The sequence below is a fragment of the Bombina bombina genome, chromosome 2 (assembly GCF_027579735.1).
Source record: "Bombina bombina isolate aBomBom1 chromosome 2, aBomBom1.pri, whole genome shotgun sequence".
NCBI classification, from domain to species: domain Eukaryota; kingdom Metazoa; phylum Chordata; class Amphibia; order Anura; family Bombinatoridae; genus Bombina; species Bombina bombina.
Window position 1 is genome coordinate 801,853,335 of NC_069500.1, and position 18,183 is coordinate 801,871,517.

Genomic DNA, 18,183 nt, shown 5'->3' on the forward strand with positions numbered 1-18,183 from the left:
TTTTTTCAAAACTTTCAAATACATTAAAGTATTATTCTGTTAATTAATAAAGGCACATTAGAGACACAGAGCCCAATCCAGCTCCTTATTCATACCCTTTGGGTACATGGTGTCTAGCCTATTGATCCAATAGGCTTCCCTAATTTTTAACCTCTTAGTTCTATTACCCCCACGTCTTAGATGGCCCACATGTTCTAATACCTGAAACCTTATTTGGGAAAGATTATGGCCCACAGATAAAAAATGATTGGCCACTGGGGCATCCAATTTTTTAGTTCTTATATTACTAATGAAAGTTTGAACCCCTGCATTCACCTGTGTCGGTGTAAAAGTACTCTTTTTCATCAAGCCTAGAGATTTCAAATTTAAGACCTGCATATAATTAGTGATTGATTTTTGTCAGTCAATACTCCCAATTGAGTAACAGGGTAAATAAAATCATTTCTAAACATTGGCACATTTTAAGAACGTATAACCCTAATGTACATGAGTTTAAGGAACCCCCCATGCCTGCCTTTAAGAGGGGAAAACATTTAAAAGACCATCTGGTACATGCAGATATTGGTCCATCTAAAATGTCTGTGCAAAGGTATATTGGGAAAAGAAATTTAGGTTGTTTCCCTTGTTTAGGATGTTCAAACTGTAACAACATGATTAAGGGTTCCCACTTTAGTCACTCAGGAACGGGTAGGAGATTTGAAATCAGGGGACATTTTACTTGTAACACAGATTTTGCTGTATATTACATTAAATGCCCATGTGGCTTAGGTTATGTGGGCGAGACCACCCGCACTGTCCGAGAAAGAATTACCCAACATAAGAGTAATATAAGAACTAAAAAATTGGATGCCCCAGTGGCCAATCATTTTTTATCTGTGGGCCATAATCTTTCCCAAATAAGGTTTCAGGTATTAGAACATGTGGGCCATCTAAGACGTGGGGGTAATAGAACTAAGAGGTTAAAAATTAGGGAAGCCTATTGGATCAATAGGCTAGACACCATGTACCCAAAGGGTATGAATAAGGAGCTAGATTGGGCTCTGTGTCTCTAATGTGCCTTTATTAATTAACAGAATAATACTTTAATGTATTTGAAAGTTTTGAAAAAAACATTTCCATGTTCTGATTTATTGGGAGCAATATGTGTTTAACTTGGCTTTTTTTCTGTTTTTTCTGTTTAACAATTCTGCAATGTGACCACTAGAGGGCTACTACATTCAGTGTGTGTTATGTATTAGTTGTAGTGGGTGTGGTTTATATGTGTATTTAAGCTGTATGATCCTCAGGTGTAACTATGCATGATTAAGGACTAAGTCCAAAACGTTGCTGCTTGTTGGTCTGGCTTCATAATGTGTATATTACACGATTAAACCTGTTGAAACGTTTGGATGGTGCTGCTTCTTTTTGTGCTTTTCTATATAGTGGGATATTGTGCAATATCCTTGAAGCTTGCACATCATATTACTTTCAGGTGCTGGATTTTTTGTTTGTTTCACTGCTAGTTAATATGTTTTGTTAGTTGAAGTGTACTTATATCAAGGTTTTACTGACTTCATGTGAATTTACCTCAAGTTTATGCTCATTTCTAATATTGTATTCACTCACTTTTATGCTGTTTCCATGTTGATAAATGTTGATAAATGTTTCCTCTATGTTTTCCAACTAGCAATCTAGTAATGTACTGCTAATACTGTAAGCTGAAATAACTGTCAATCATAAATGTCCATCCCAATCTCTTATGTTCACCACCTGGGCCCAAACGGCCTTAACCTAGTTGAAATTTAAGCTCTTTAGCTTGTTTCTAGTGCCATCGGCACTCTCCCCCCCACTTTCAGATCTGCTCTAGACTTCGCTTCTTAGGGAAGTATAACGCAGATTTTGGCTGTGTACTTGTTGTCACAGACCTCAATCATTGATACATTTTAATTGTATTTTTCCTCGAATACCTATTCAAAAGTTTATTAAAAAAAATATACAGAGAATTTCATAGGTGAAAGGAAGGGGAAAAAAAAGAAAGAAAAACGTCATCCCAATTCGGGTGCAAAACGATAAGACAGAGAACAGGACTAACTGCCCTTCCCCTTCCCCTTCTACCCCTTTCCACCCCCCCTTTTTTTTCTCTTCTTCCTCCTAAACATGGCATTCAAATTTGCCACCTTAAACGTTCAAGGACTGGATTCTTCCTCTAAGAGAAGTCTTCTCCTCCATTACCTTCTGAAGAATGGAGTAGGGGTTGCCTTCATCCAGGAGACCCACTGGCCTCAAGATTCTTCATTTTTACAGAATTCTAAGCTGTTTCCGACTTGCCTGTCGGCTACTCATCCAAAAAAAAGGAGAGGGGTTGCCATCATGGTGCATAAATCTGTGTCATGTGAGGTCCAATATGTGGAAAGGGACCCAGAGGGCAGATACCTCTTAGTAGTTTGCACTCTAGAGGGCGTCCAATATACTCTCACTTCGCTGTACGCTCCCAATGTGGGGCAACTAGCCTTTTTGAAATCGGTCCTCCCACGGATAGAACAATTATATAGGGGCACTCTCCTGATTGGAGGAGACCTCAACATCATATGGGACCCAATCCTAGATTGAAAATCATCCAAACGCGGCCCACTAGATCCCTCCACCAAAAGACTCTCACACCAGTTTAGATCCTTAATGTATCAATACAACTTGTATGACTCTTGGTGCTGTCTATCTCCTATGGAGAAAGACTTTACCTTTTACTCAAATCCCCACCTTTGCTACACAAGAATCCATTACCTACTGTGTCGCTCCTCCGTTCTGGACAGATTAACCCTCCCTTCCATCAGAATATGTCCCTGGTCAGATCATGATATGGTTTCCATTTCCCTGACCAACTTTTCTCCTTCTGGAGCCTACCCCTCCTCGTGGAGGCTGCACCCCTCGTTAATATCAGGCCCAGCAGAGGCTGACACCTCCAGAGTTATAGCCAAATTTCTGTCCATCAATGACAATGCAATGACTGATTTACCAATACTATGGGCAACCCTGAACGCCTTATGAGGGGCCACTTCATAAAGCAGGCTTCAGTAAATCGTAACATCTCAGATAAACCTTTGGCCCAACTATACTCTGAACTCTGGGCTATGGAGACCCTCAACAAAGGAGGCCCCTCTAGAGAGATTGCGGAACAAATCACAACCATTAGATCCAAAATTAACGCTATTGAAGACAAAAGGATTCAGTCGAACCTCTTATCCCTTAAACAACTTTATTATTATAAAGGAAACAGAGACGATCGTTTATTGGCTCACAAACTTCGAATCCGAGTCCAGCAACGCCGGATCCCTCAAATTAAAACCTCCAGAGGAATGGTCTACGCCCCTAAAGATATCGCAAGGGCATTTGCCCATTACTACTCTAACCTGTACAACTTAGATTCCTCCCGAGAGGGCTCAAAGACCTCGAAACGACAGAGCAGTTCTTGTCCCCCCTCCCCTTGCCAACTTTCTCAGAGGAGGATGCCCTAAGCCTTTCTGGCCCAGTAACTACAGAGGAATTGAAGCAAGCGATGTCTTCGCTCTCTGTTAATAAATCTCCTGGTCCGTATGGGTTCACTGCTCTATTTTATAAAACTTTCATATCCCACCTATCTCCCCTTCTTATCAGATTCTTTAACTCTACCTTCAACTCGGGAGCCCTCTGCCCTGAATTTCTGGAAGCTGCCATTATTACGATTCCCAAAGACCACTCTCTTTGTGAGAGCTATAGGCCGATATCATTAATTAATGTGGATGTAAAATTATACGCAAAAATACTGGCCACCAGATTAAATAGACTGCTCCCAGAGTTAGTTGACCCGGACCAGGTGGGCTTCATACCGGGTAGACAGGCCCCTGATAACACAAGACGCCTCCTCAACATCTTTACCGAGGCTGCAGACATGGGGGTTCCTCTTCTTGCCCTGTCAATGGACGCTGAAAAAGCATTTGACAGGGTGAGATTGGACTACATGTTCCTGACTCTACAAGCGTTTGGCCTACCAGACCCGTTTATCACAGCTGTTAGATCCCTATACAGCGAGGGTGAGGGGCTTGGGTTTCTGCTCCGACACATTACAGATTGACAATGGCACAAGACAGGGATGCCCCCTGTCTCCCCTTCTATTTGCCCTATGCATTGAGTCTCAACGCTAAGGCTTGGTACTACATGACACCCCCCAAAAACTGGCTCTGTATGCGGACGACTTAACACTTTTCATCACGGACCCGGAGGAGTCACTCCCTGCACTTTTTGAATTATTAGAAAGGTTTGGTAACATTTCCTACTATAAACTGAATCTTAGTAAAACAGAGGCCTATCCCCTCAACTTATCTGACTCTCAACTGCACTCTCTTAAGAAAAAATTCCACTTTCAGTGGTCATCACCAGGGTTAAAGAACTTGGGAGTGTTTCTCTCCTATGACATCGACACTATTCTGTCTAAGAATTTCCATACCCTCCTTTCCCAACTTCAAACAGATCTGTGTTCCGGAAGATATGATGAAATCTCCTGGTTTGGGAGAATAGCGGCAGTCAAGATGATGCAGCTCCCCAAGCTAACCTACCTTTTCCGATGTCTACCGGTCAAAGTCCCACTCCCACTGCTTAACAAATTTCAGACGGTAATTAACCGATATATATGGAATGGAAAAAGGCCCCGAATTGCAGCCTCCTTGTTGCAACGCCCGTTCCTGACAGGGGGCCTAGGTCTACCGAACATTAGGCTTTATTATGAAGCCGCCCTTCTATCCCATATTTATGAGTGGAACACAAAATCAGCCGTCCCTCACTGGCTAGAACTAGAACAAGCCTCCATCCCGGCCAACCTAACACTAATAGACCTGTTATGGATCCCACCTCACTGTTCCTCGGATTTTCCAATTCACAACAAAATTGTCCAACATTGCAGAACTTCCTGGACACAGCTTTGTTACCACAATTTGGTTTCCCCGCATCCCTCTCCTTCCCATTCTATGTCAGGGCTTTTGCTGGGTCTCTCGCTGGTGGGATCGGCGGTTCGCCGGACACTTTCCAACCTTCAAATTACAGACTTCTTTGCAGAAGGCGGACTCACGTCTCCAGACGCCATGGCACAAAACCACAATATTCCACTCAAATTCAGATTTGATCTCCTTAGACTCTTCTCCATTTTAAAATCATGGGGTTTCTTGAATGCCCCCCCAGACCACTGACTCCATGGGAAACCAGGCTCTCCACAGACTCACAACACATTTCTCCACTGTCCTCCCACTATCTAATCCTCCTCAATGCTACTAAGCTCACCAAGACCAGACAAATGGAAGATTGGGAGAAGGACTGGGGTGTAGATCTGTCTACAGAGATATGGTCGGAAGCAATCCTACACACTAAGTCTTCCATTCACTGGGCAACTCTCTTTGAATTGTTCTACAAGCTAATGACCAGATGGCACTATGTTCCCTCAAAGATTCATAAAATGTTCCCGAACAGCTCCCCCCTTTGCTGGAAAGGCTGCCAACAAATAGTGGACCCCCAGCATATTTGGTGGGCCTGCCCCATCATTGCCCCCTTGTGGCGCAAATTGGAGTCTCTGTGTCGGCTTCTGGGTCTCACTACGTCCCTCCCCCTGGAGATGGCTATAATACATGACGGTCTCCGACCCCTACCGGTACCAAGCTGTATCCTACTGATCACTATTATGATGGCTGCAAAGCTACTTATTGCCAGGAATTGGAAGAAACCCGACTGTCCGAAATGGCAGGCTTTAATTCAGCTCATCAATGGAAAACTATATGTACAACGCCCGCCAACAGATTGATCTGTTTGCCTTAACTTGGAACCCCTGGGACTCACTGGGGAGGACAGGATCCTTTCCATCTAGGAGAGGATGGTGGATATCAACTTCTGTGTGCAACTGGTAGGAGGGGAATGTAATACTCCTCCCCCCTCCTTCTCACTAGAATCAAAAATGATGAATCATCTCCCCCCTCCCCCCCCCTTTTTTTTCTCTCTTCTCTTCTCTCTCTCCCTTACCCCCCCCTCCGTCTTGCCCTCCCTGCTCTGCCTTCCCTTAATATCCCCAACCTGTTCATCTGATGTTCTCGGCCTAAGAGTGCCCTCTGCAACGCGTTTAAAGTAAACTTAATTCCTTAGATCCCTGTTAAATAATTAAGTCCCTAAAATTTAATAGAATAGTGAATATTGCAGGCAAACCCAATTATGAAACGGACAATGACTTACTATGAGCAGGCCCACCACCCACCTCAGATTACTTATATTATTAAACCTATCAAAGTGAGTTGCTAATTCCTAAGTTGTTACTCTTCCATAACTACCACTGTAGTATAATATAACTAATAAGTCTTCGGAGACAGGCGGGATACACTAGAAGTCCCCAAACTTGTTTAACTTGCCTCTATCACTTAATACCATCACACATTTATAGACATTTCCCTGGACCCAATAGGGTTTCCTCTTCGGGTCTGCCTCCCCTGGTTTTTCTTATTTGAACATTTTAGTCCGCTCGATCCTTTACGAGGGATCTTGGGTTAAAAGCTTGAACAGTTTATGTAGGTTAAGGGGGTGAACTAGAGGGGGTAGGGACAGAGGAAAAAAGTGATGATGTATCGTTATAACAATCTCATTCAAGTGTTACAGGTATAATGCATGTAATGTTGCAGTCACTCGCAAGCCAACTTTATTTTTCAGACTATGTTAACTGTCACCTGCTACTGGATAACTCCTGTAATTGACGTTATATTATTTTAAATCATGCTGTATGTTTTGAAATTCTCAATAAAAATATTTTTTTTTTTTAAAAAGTAGTTATAATGCCACAATTCGCATTACACTTATACTCACACTATATTACCCTTATGTCAACAGAATTTAATTTTAACATGTATATTCAATACATCGAGCCATATTACCTATGGGCATGAGATAACTGCCTGGTGATTGGCTCAAGGTATTTTGCGTGTAACCAATGAGAAGACCCCCTGAGTACTGTCCTCTGTGACATCACGGTATTTGGATTCATTCTGAAGGGGGTGTGAAGCTCTCTCTCTGTATGATTGGCCGATACTCGGCTGTATAGGGTATTTAAAGCGATGTGAGAGTGGCATTCGGCTTGTCAATTTTGTTTTCACATTGAGAAAGGCTGCATCTTGACCGAAACGCGTTTGTGTTATTGTGTGTTTTACATGATTCTTTTCCTGATCTATCAGCAGTTAGTTTGTGGGTAATGCAGTTCTGGCCATCCCTGGCACCTGAAGCCGAAGTATCCAGTTATCGGCCAGGAATACAGGGGGGTGGTTTTGGTTGTGTGCCCTCTGTTCTTTCTCGTTTAGAATTAGGAATTAGAGGATACAACTAGGTTTATTCTTAGTTACTTTATGTAATGTTTATTACATTTTAAAATTTGTTAATTAATCAGCTTTTTACATTTTTTAAACTGTACACCCTGTAGCTGAGAGTTTCTCAGCATTATTACTACCCGGATTAGGAAAGAGTGCTAATTAACCCCTTATTGTCCCTTCTTCTCCCACCATAACTATGGTGTCAGTCTTAACAAAATGATAGACCTCCTCTCACCTGCCTTTATTTTCCGTCACATTTTCATAATCACAGTTCAGTGGTTGATCACCAAGAAAGCAATCATTATGTGCAAGATTGCAGAGGCAACAAAATGCTATAGTTATATTGAATTATATTCAGGGGAGAGTACTGTAAAAAGCCATCAAATGGTCCTGTCTCTGAAACCATATTTTCAGTTCACCAAAGGTACTTTCAGTCACAGATCTGATCTACTGATGGAGTAAATTACGCACTGTAGGCTCAATGTACTATGCAGCTTAAAGGGATATGAAACCCAAATGTTTTCTTTCATGATTCAAATAGAGAATGCAATTTTAAGTAACTTTCTAATTCACTCCTATTATCAATTTTTATTCGTTCTCTTGGTATCTTTATTTGTAAAGCATGAATGTAAGCTTAGGAGCAAGCCCATTTTTGGTTCAGCACATGGGTAGCACTAGCTGATTTGTGGCTAAAGGTACCCTAAGATGCTGAACCAAAAATGGACTGGCTCCTAAACTTACATTCTTGCTTTTTCAAATTATCGCCTAGATTTGGAGTTTTGCGTTAGCCGTCAAAACCAGCGTTAGAGGCTCCTAACGCTGGTTTTTACCGCCCGCTGGTATTTGGAGTCAGTCATTAAAGGGTCTAACGCTAACTTTGCAGCAGCGACTTTTCCATACCGCAGATCCCCCTACGCTAATTGCGTAGCCTATCTTTTCAATGGGATCTTTCTAACGCCGGTATTTAGAGTCTTGGCTGAAGTGAGCGTTAGAAATCTAACAACAAAACTCCAGCCGCAGAAAAAAACCAGGAGTTAAGAGCTTTCTGGGCTAACGCCGGTTCATAAAGCTCTTAACTACTGTGCTCTACAGTACACTAACACCCATAAACTACCTATGTACCCCTAAACCGAGGCCCCCCACATCGCCGCCACTCTATTATTTTTTTTTAACCCCTAATCTGCCGACCGCACACCGCCGCCACCTACGTTATACTTATGTACCCCTAATCTGCTGCCCCTAACACCGCCGACCCCTATATTATATTTATTAACCCCTAATCTGCCCCCCACAACTTCGCCGCCAGCTACCTACAATAATTAACCCCTAATCTGCCGACCGGACCTCACCGCTACTATAATAAAGTTATTAACCCCTAATCCGCCTCACACCCGCCTCAATAACCCTATAAGAAATAGTATTAACCCCTAATCTGCCCTCCCTAACATCGCCGACACCTAACTTCAATTATTAACCCCTAATCTGCCGACCGGACCTCACCGCTACTCTAATAAATGTATTAACCCCTAAAGCTAAGTCTAACCCTAACACTAACACCCCCCTAAGTTAAATATAATTTAAATCTAACGAAATAAATTAACTCTTATTAAATAAATTATTCCTATTTAAAGCTAAATACTTACCTGTAAAATAAACCCTAATATAGCTACAATATAACGAATAATTATATTGTAGCTATTTTAGGATTTATATTTATTTTACAGGCAACTTTGTATTTATTTTAACCAGGTATAATAGCTATTAAATAGTTATTAACTATTTAATAGCTACCTAGTCAAAATAATTACAAAATTACCTGTAAAATAAATCCTAACCTAAGTTACAATTAAACCTAACACTACACTATCAATAAATTAATTAAATACAATACCTACAAATAAATACAATTAAATAAACTAACTAAAGTACAAAAATAAAAAAGAACTAAGTTACAAAAAATAAAAAAATATTTACAAACATTAGAAAAATATTACAACAATTTTTAACTTATTACACCTACTCTAAGCCCCCTAATAAAATAACAAAGCCCCCCAAAATAAAAAAATGCCCTACCCTATTCTAAAATTAAAATAGAAAAGCTCTTTTACCTTACCAACCCTGAAAAGCGCCATTTGCGGGGCATGCCCCAAATAATTCAGCTCTTTTGCCTGTAAAAAAAACAGATACAATACCCCCCCCAACATTACAACCCACCACCCACATACCCCTAATCTAACCCAAACCCCCCTTAAATAAACCTAACACTAAGCCCCTGAAGATCTCCCTACCTTGTATTCACCACACCGGGTTCACCGATTGGTCCAGAAGAGCCTCCGATGTCTTCATCCAAGCCCAAGCGGGGGCTGAAGAGTGACGTCCATCCTCCGGCTGAAGTCTTGATCCAAGCGGCAAATGAAGAAGTCCATCTTCGGGAAGAAATCTTCATCCTATCCGGGCAGAAGAGGACATCCGGACTGGCAAACATCTTCATCCAAGCCGCATCTTCTATGTTCTTCCATCCGATGACGAGCGGCTGATCTTGAAGACCTCCGGCGCGGATCCATCCTCTTCGTTCGACATCCAACTGAAGAATGAAGGTTCCTTTAAGAGACGTCATCCAAGATGGCGTCCCTCGAATTCCGATTGGCTGATAGGATTCTATCAGCCAATCGGAATTAAGGTAGGAAAATTCTGATTGGCTGATGGAATCAGCCAATCAGATTCAAGTTCAATCCGATTGGCTGATCCAATCAGCCAATCAGATTGAGCTCGCATTCTATTGGCTGTTCTGATCAGCCAATAGAATGCAAGCTCAATCTGATTGGCTGATCCAATCAGCCAATCGGATTGAACTTGAATCTGATTGGCTGATTCCATCAGCCAATCAGAATTTTCCTACCTTAATTCTGATTGGCTGATAGAATCCTATCAGCCAATCGGAATTCGAGGGACGCCATCTTGGATGACGTCCCTTAAAGGAACCTTCATTCTTCAGTTGGACGTCGAACGAAGAGGATGGATCCGCGCCGGAGGTCTTCAAGATCAGCCGCTCATCATCGGATGGAAGAACATAGAAGATGCGGCTTGGATGAAGATGTTTGCCGGTCCGGATGTCCTCTTCTGCCCGGATAGGATGAAGATTTCTTCCCGAAGATGGACTTCTTCATTTGCCGCTTGGATCAAGACTTCAGCCGGAGGATGGACGTCACTCTTCAGCCCCCGCTTGGGCTTGGATGAAGACATCGGAGGCTCTTCTGGACCGATCGGTGAACCCGGTGTGGTGAATACAAGGTAGGGAGATCTTCAGGGGCTTAGTGTTAGGTTTATTTAAGGGGGGTTTGGGTTAGATTAGGGGTATGTGGGTGGTGGGTTGTAATGTTGGGGGGGTATTGTATGTGTTTTTTTTACAGGCAAATGAGCTGAATTATTTGGGGCATGCCCCGCAAATGGCCCTTTTCAGGGCTGGTAAGGTAAAAGAGCTTTGAACTTTTTAAATTTAGAATAGGGTAGGGCATTTTTTTATTTTGGGGGCTTTGTTATTTTATTAGGGGGCTTAGAGTAGGTGAAATTAGTTTAAAATTGTTGTAATATTTTTCTAATGTTTGTAAATATTTGTTTATTTTTTGTAACTTAGTTATTTTTTATTTTTTGTACTTTAGTTAGTTTATTTAATTGTATTTATTTGTAGGTATTGTATTTAATTAATTTAATGATAGTGTAGTGTTAGGTTTAATTGTAACTTAGGTTAGGATTTATTTTACAGGTCATTTTGTAATTATTTTAACTAGGTAGCTATTAAATAGTTATTAACTATTTAATAGCTATTGTACCTGGTTAAAATAAATACAAAGTTGCCTGTAAAATAAATATAAATCCTAAAATAGCTACAATATAATTATTCATTATATTGTAGCTATATTAGGGTTTATTTTACAGGTAAGTATTTAGCTTTAAATAGGAATAATTTATTTAATAAGAGTTAATTTATTTCGTTAGATTTAAATTATATTTAATTTAGGGGGTGTTAGTGTTAGGGTTAGACTTAGCTTTAGGGGTTAATACATTTATTATAGTAGCGGTGAGGTCCGGTCGGCAGATTAGGGGTTAATAATTGAAGTTAGGTGTCGGCGATGTTAGGGAGGACAGATTAGGGGTTAATAATATTTATTATAGGGTTATTGAGGCGGGAGTGAGGCAGATTAGGGGTTAATACATTTATTATAGTAGCGGTGAGGTCCGGTCGGAAGATTAGGGGTTAATAATTGTAGGTAGGTGGAGGCGACGTTGGGGGCGGCAGATTAGGGGTTAATAAATATAATATAGGGGTCGGCGGTGTTAGGGGCAGCAGATTAGGGGTTCATAGGGATAACGTAGGTTGCGGCGGTGTACGGAGCGGCAGATTAGGGGTTAAAAAAAATATGCAGGTGTCAGCGATAGCGGGGGCGGCAGATTAGGGGTTAATAAGTGTAAGGTTAGGGGTGTTTAGACTCGGGGTACATGTTACGGTGTTAGGTGCAGACATAGGAAGTGTTTCCCCATAGGAAACAATGGGGCTGCGTTAGGAGCTGAACGCTGCTTTTTTGCAGGTGTTAGGTTTATTTTCGGCTCAAAATGCCCCATTGTTTTCTATGGGGGAATTGTGCACGAGCACGTTTTTGAAGCTGGCCGCATCCGTAAGCACCGCTGGTATTGAGAGTTGCAGTGGCGGTAAATTATGCTATACGCTCCCTTTTTGGAGCCTAACGCAGCCCTTCTGTGAACTCTAAATACCAGCGGTATTTAAAAGGTGCGTCCAGAAAAAAGCATGCGTAGCTAACGCACCCCTTCTAACGCAAAACTCCAAATCTAGGCGAATGAGAATGAAGAAAAATTGATAATATGAGTTAATTAGAAAGTTTCTTAAATTGCATTCTCTATTTGAATCATGAAAGAAAAATGTTTGGTTTAATATCCCTTTCAGCTGCTTTTGAGCTCTTGTAAGCACATGCAAGCCTGTTTCCCACAATGTAAGAAGCAGCAGTCACCAGAACGATATTTCTTACAGTCCCTGCCCGCACTGATATAGCATATTGAAATCACCCCAAACACCCTCGCTCGGGGTGATTCACAGGCTCTTCTCTAGTGCGAGAAGTGGGCAGTATTAAGAAAAAGCTAAAGAGATGACAGATAACACACAAACTCTTAAAAAAAAGAGATTGCCAAAGGGAACAAAAAGGTTTCAAAAAAGAAAGCTCAAAAATGGCCTATGAATAGACTCAAATTGAGATGCCAGCAAAACATCAACACTAAACTCAAACCTCAGGGTGGCGAGATAGGAAAATCAAGCTGAATATGGGCCAAAAACCTGAATGAAAAAAACATAAAAAACAGAAAGATAAGCAATCTTCCTAAGAAAAACAAACCGAAAAGAGCATAAAACTGACCTTTCAATAAACTACGAGATAAGCCCTTATTCAAACCAACCTGCACAAAGAAATTCTGAAAGAATAGCAGGAGAAGATATGTCCCAAGAATAAAAGGGCCTAACAGACCCTATGAAGAAGACTTCCTAGATACAAGTCCCAGAACCAGAGTCTCAACCAAAGACTCAAATAAACCACAATACTATCAGATTGAAAGATTGAGATCTGGAAGGAACAAAATAGTCCTAAAAGAAAGAACCCTAGGCTACTGATCATTTAAACCAAAATCTACACACAAATAAAACTCTCAGAAGCCAGACTGCAGCAAAAAGAAAGACTGATTTTTTTTTTTTTTGCCTAAACTTGAAACTTCTCTGGAAAAGGGAACCAGAGAAGAAAACACAAAAACAAGCAGAAAAGATCAAGAGCACCCACAAATTTCATCTGAGGATCCTCTGACCTTACAAGGTACCTGGGAATTTCTAGCCAAGAAGCTAACAGATGTATCTCTTGGAGCCCTCAAATAACTATAATCGGAAAAAACAACATCCTGAGGAGAGACCATACACCTGAGGGAAGACACTGACTACTAAGATGTAAACAGATAATAACTGGCTTTAGCCCATAAAAAAGCCAAACACTTCCCTTAAGCCTGTTGAACTTCACGTTCCCCCCTAATCATTGATATAAGCCTTTACAAAACCATTGTCTGCTAGAAATAGGAAATAGAAAATACAGGCTGACACAGAGGAGCCCTGAAAAAAGTACAAATTCAAGAATATCTACTGGCAACCTCACCTCCTGAGAAGCCCAAACCCCCTGTACTCACAGAGACTCTCAGGCAGCCCCCATCCCCCAATTTAAATAAAACATAGTTCAAAAGAATGAGCAAAAGAAAACCTCTGCCAAATGAGCCAATGATTCAGCCAACAAAACAGGTATAGACCTGTTCTGAAAATTAGACATTCATTTCTGGGAAACGTGAGAAAGATCCCTGCATTACAGGCAAAGCAAACAAAAAGATTTCATATAAAATGGACAAAACAGAGAACCATAAACTGCTTTAATGAAAAATCCAAATATACCCATACAATATACCCATACAAAAAAACAGTTGAGGGAAAGTGAAGAAATCGAAGAATTCAGCAACTAAAAAAAAATTCAGTCTTCTCAAAACAGCCATAAAAAATCTCATGGATATTAAATCCTAAAGAAAAAAAGGACTTTCATCCATGCTGTTGAAGAAACAGCAACAAACTACTAAAGAAATAATCTTTTAAATAAAAATATTAGAACCAGACAGAGAAACACTGCAATATTCTGAATTCAGAAATGGAGAAAAGGGCACCCAGAATCTAGAAAAAAATTCTAGGAACTGAAGCATGACCCACTGCAAATGCTTGTTAACAAAAGCAGAATACAGAAACTGAAACTATTTGTAGTAAAAAAAGAACATACAAATAAATAGTACATATTTCAAAACTAGAACTGGAACAATCTCAAGTAATAATAGAACTAGGGGAGGACATCCTAGTCATAAAGACCAAATCCAAATAAATCTTAGCTTCTAGATAAAGGCAGCTATAGCTAGTTTCTAAAGAAAAAAAACAACAGCTCATAGGTCCTAAAGGAATTAAAAATGATTAGAGACTTAGAAATACCACTTGACTAGAGTCCTGATACTCTAGACACAGTAAAGGAATCCAATTTCTTTCCCAGAAATGAAGGAGATAAAAGTCTAGATGAAAAATATAGACCAAATTAAAATTCCTAAAAAGGCCTGCTATGGACATATTTCTGGCAATAGAATAAATAATGACAGAAACAGCAACACAAATAAAAAGGATTAGCACAATAAGAAATTCCTACAAAGTAAACAAATCAAAATAAAAAATCTGCATACAGAAAGGCCCTTCTAAACAAGGACTCCAACCTTAAATATAAAAGGTTCCTACAAGAGGTACTATTTACCAGGGAAAAACATGGAACACTAAGCCAAAGTGAAAAGGCCCATTAACAAAAGGGATACATATCCCAAAGTACAATAAACAAAGGCAGGTAAGAAAAAGAAAAAAACCTTGCAGTAGGGTAAAAAAAACTACCTTACCTACACCATTCCCTGGAAACCTTCTACAAAACAGAAACAGTGACAGGGAATAAAACTGTAGGGTCTTAAACCACAGACTAAAAATGAAATCTAGATAATAGAGGGCACAACCTCCACAGACTTAGATACAAAAATCCTTAAGATAACAAAATCTCCTTAAAAAGGAACAGACATGTTCTACTAAAAAAAAAAAAAAAAAAAAGGATAGCCCATACAGAAAAACAGAAGAAAAACCCCTGAACCTCAGAGGAAACGTCCGCTTCTAAAGAAACATTAGAAATAATACAAGTAACATGTAAATTCTTAACTGACCTTTATGTTCACATGAAGGATGCAGGGCTGCCAGCATATTTGAAAAAAAATCTGAAGATTTCTTATATTTCAGGAGCAAAGTCTTGTTGAATTTCCCTGTAAGCAAGAAACAAAAAAAGCAGTAATATCCATAGAAGCAAAAATAGATTATAATGTATTAACATAATTAAACATAGGTCATACAAAATATGCTGTAGGAGATACCTCAATTTAGCAATAAATATAATTAACATTCGAAGGGAAGTAAACAAAAGACCCAGCTTCGATGGCAGATTCAAAGCAGAGTCAGAAAGTTCCATTATAGCACAAAACTTTTTCTACAAAACAGACAAGTAGAAAAATAAATAAACAGTAAAATGCCCAAATAAATAAAGCTCACAAGGATAAGTAAGTTTGTATACAATAAACATCTTAAACAATAGCTTCCCAAGTAGGATTAGGGACAGGATCAGAAGACTTAAAGTTAAGGAGTAAGGTGATTTAAAATTATATTTATTTATATATATATTCCCAAAAAGAGAATTCTCTTAGGCCTAGATTTGGAGTTTGGCGGTAGCCGTGAAAACCAGCGTTAGAGGCTCCTAACGCTGGTTTTAGGCTACCGCCGGTATTTGGAGTCATTCAAAAAAGGGTCTAACGCTGACTTTTCAGCAGCAACTTTTCCATACCGCAGATCCCCTTACGTCAATTGCGTATCCTATCTTTTCAATGGGATCTTTCTAACTCCGGTATTTAGAGTTGTGTCTGAAGTGAGCGTTAGAATTCTAACGACAAAACTCCAGCCGCAGAAAAAAGTCAGTAGTTAAGAGCTTTCCGGGCTAACGCCGGTTCATAAAGCTCTTAACTACTGTACTCTAAAGTACACTAACACCCATAAACTACCTATGTACCCCTAAACCGAGGTCCCCCCACATCGCCGCAACTCGATTAAATTTTTTTAACCCCTAATCTGCCGACCGCCACCTACGTTATACTTATGTACCCCTAATCTGCTGCCCCTAACACCGCCGACCCCTATATTATATTTATTAACCCCTAATCTGCCCCCCACAACGTCGCCTCCACCTGCCTACACTTATTAACCCCTAATCTGCCGAGCGGACCGCACCGCTACTATAATAAAGTTATTAACACCTAATCCGCCTCACTAACCCTATAATAAATAGTATTAACCCCTAATCTGCCCTCCCTAACATCGCCGACACCTAACTTCAATTATTAACCCCTAATCTGCCGACTGGAGCTCACCGCTATTCTAATAAATGTATTAACCCCTAAAGCTAAGTCTAACCCTAACACTAACACCCCCCTAAATTAAATATAATTTTAATCTAACGAAATGAATTAACTCTTATTAAATAAATTATTCCTATTTAAAGCTAAATACTTACCTGTAAAATAAACCCTAATATAGCTACAATATAAATTATAATTACATTGTAGCTATTTTAGGATTAATATTTATTTTACAGGCAACTTTGTAATTATTTTAACCAGGTACAATAGCTATTAAATAGTTAAGAACTATTTAATAGTTACCTAGTTAAAATAATAACAAAATTACCTGTAAAATAAATCCTAACCTAAGTTACAATTAAACCTAACACTACACTATCATTAAATTAATTAAATAAAATACCTACAATTACCTACAATTAAACCTAACACTACACTATCAATACATTAATTAAATACAATATCTACAAATAACTACAATGAAATAAACTAACTAAAGTACAAAAAATAAAAAAGAGCTAAGTTACAAAAAATAAAAAAATATTTACAAACATAAGAAAAATCTTACAACAATTTTAAACTAATTACACCTACTCTAAGCCCCCTAATAAAATAACAAAGCCCCCCAAAATAAAAAAATGCCCTACCCTATTCTAAATTACTAAAGTTCAAAGCTCTTTTACCTTACCAGCCCTGAACAGGGCCCTTTGCGGGGCATGCCCCTAGAAGTTCAGCTCTTTTGCCTGTAAAAAAAAACATACAATACCCCCCCCCAACATTACAACCCACCACCCACATACCCCTAATCTAACCCAAACCCCCCTTAAATAAACCTAACACTAAGCCCCTGAAGATCTCCCTACCTTGAGTCGTCTTCACCCAGCCAAGCCAAATTCTTCATCCAAGCGGAGCAAGAAGAGGTCCTCCATCGGGTAGAAGTCTTCATCCAAGCGGGGCAGAAGAGGTCTTCCATCCGATTGAAGTCTTCATCCAAGCGGCATCTTCTATCGTCATCCATCCGGAGCGGAGCGGCAGCATCCTGAAGACCTCCGACGCGGAACATCCATCCTGGCCGACGACTGAACGACGAATGACGGTTCCTTTAAATGACGTCATCCAAGATGGCGTACCTCGAATTCCGATTGGCTGATAGGATTCTATCAGCCAATCGGAATTAAGGTAGGAATATTCTGATTGGCTGATGGAATCAGCCAATCAGAATCAAGTTCAATCCGATTGGCTGATCCAATCAGCCAATCAGATTGAGCTCGCATTCTATTGGCTGTTCCGATCAGCCAATAGAATGCAAGCTCAATCTGATTGGCTGATTGGATCAGCCAATCGGATTGAACTTGATTCTGATTGGCTGACTCCATCAGCCAATCAGAATTTTCCTACCTTAATTCCGATTGGCTGATAGAATCCTATCAGCCAATCGGAATTCGAGGGACGCCATCTTGGATGGCGTCATTTAAAGGAACCGTCATTCGTCGTTCAGTCGTCGGCCAGGATGGATGTTCCGCGTCGGAGGTCTTCAGGATGCTGCCGCTCCGCTCCGGATGGATGACGATAGAAGATGCCGCTTGGATGAAGACTTCAATCGGATGGAAGACCTCTTCTGCCCCGCTTGGATGAAGACTTCTACCGGATGGAGGACCTCTTCTTGCTCCGCTTGGATGAAGAATTTGGCTCGGCTGGGTGAAGACGACTCAAGGTAGGGAGATCTTCAGGGGCTTAGTGTTAGGTTTATTTAAGGGGTGTTTGGGTTAGATTAGGGGTATGTGGG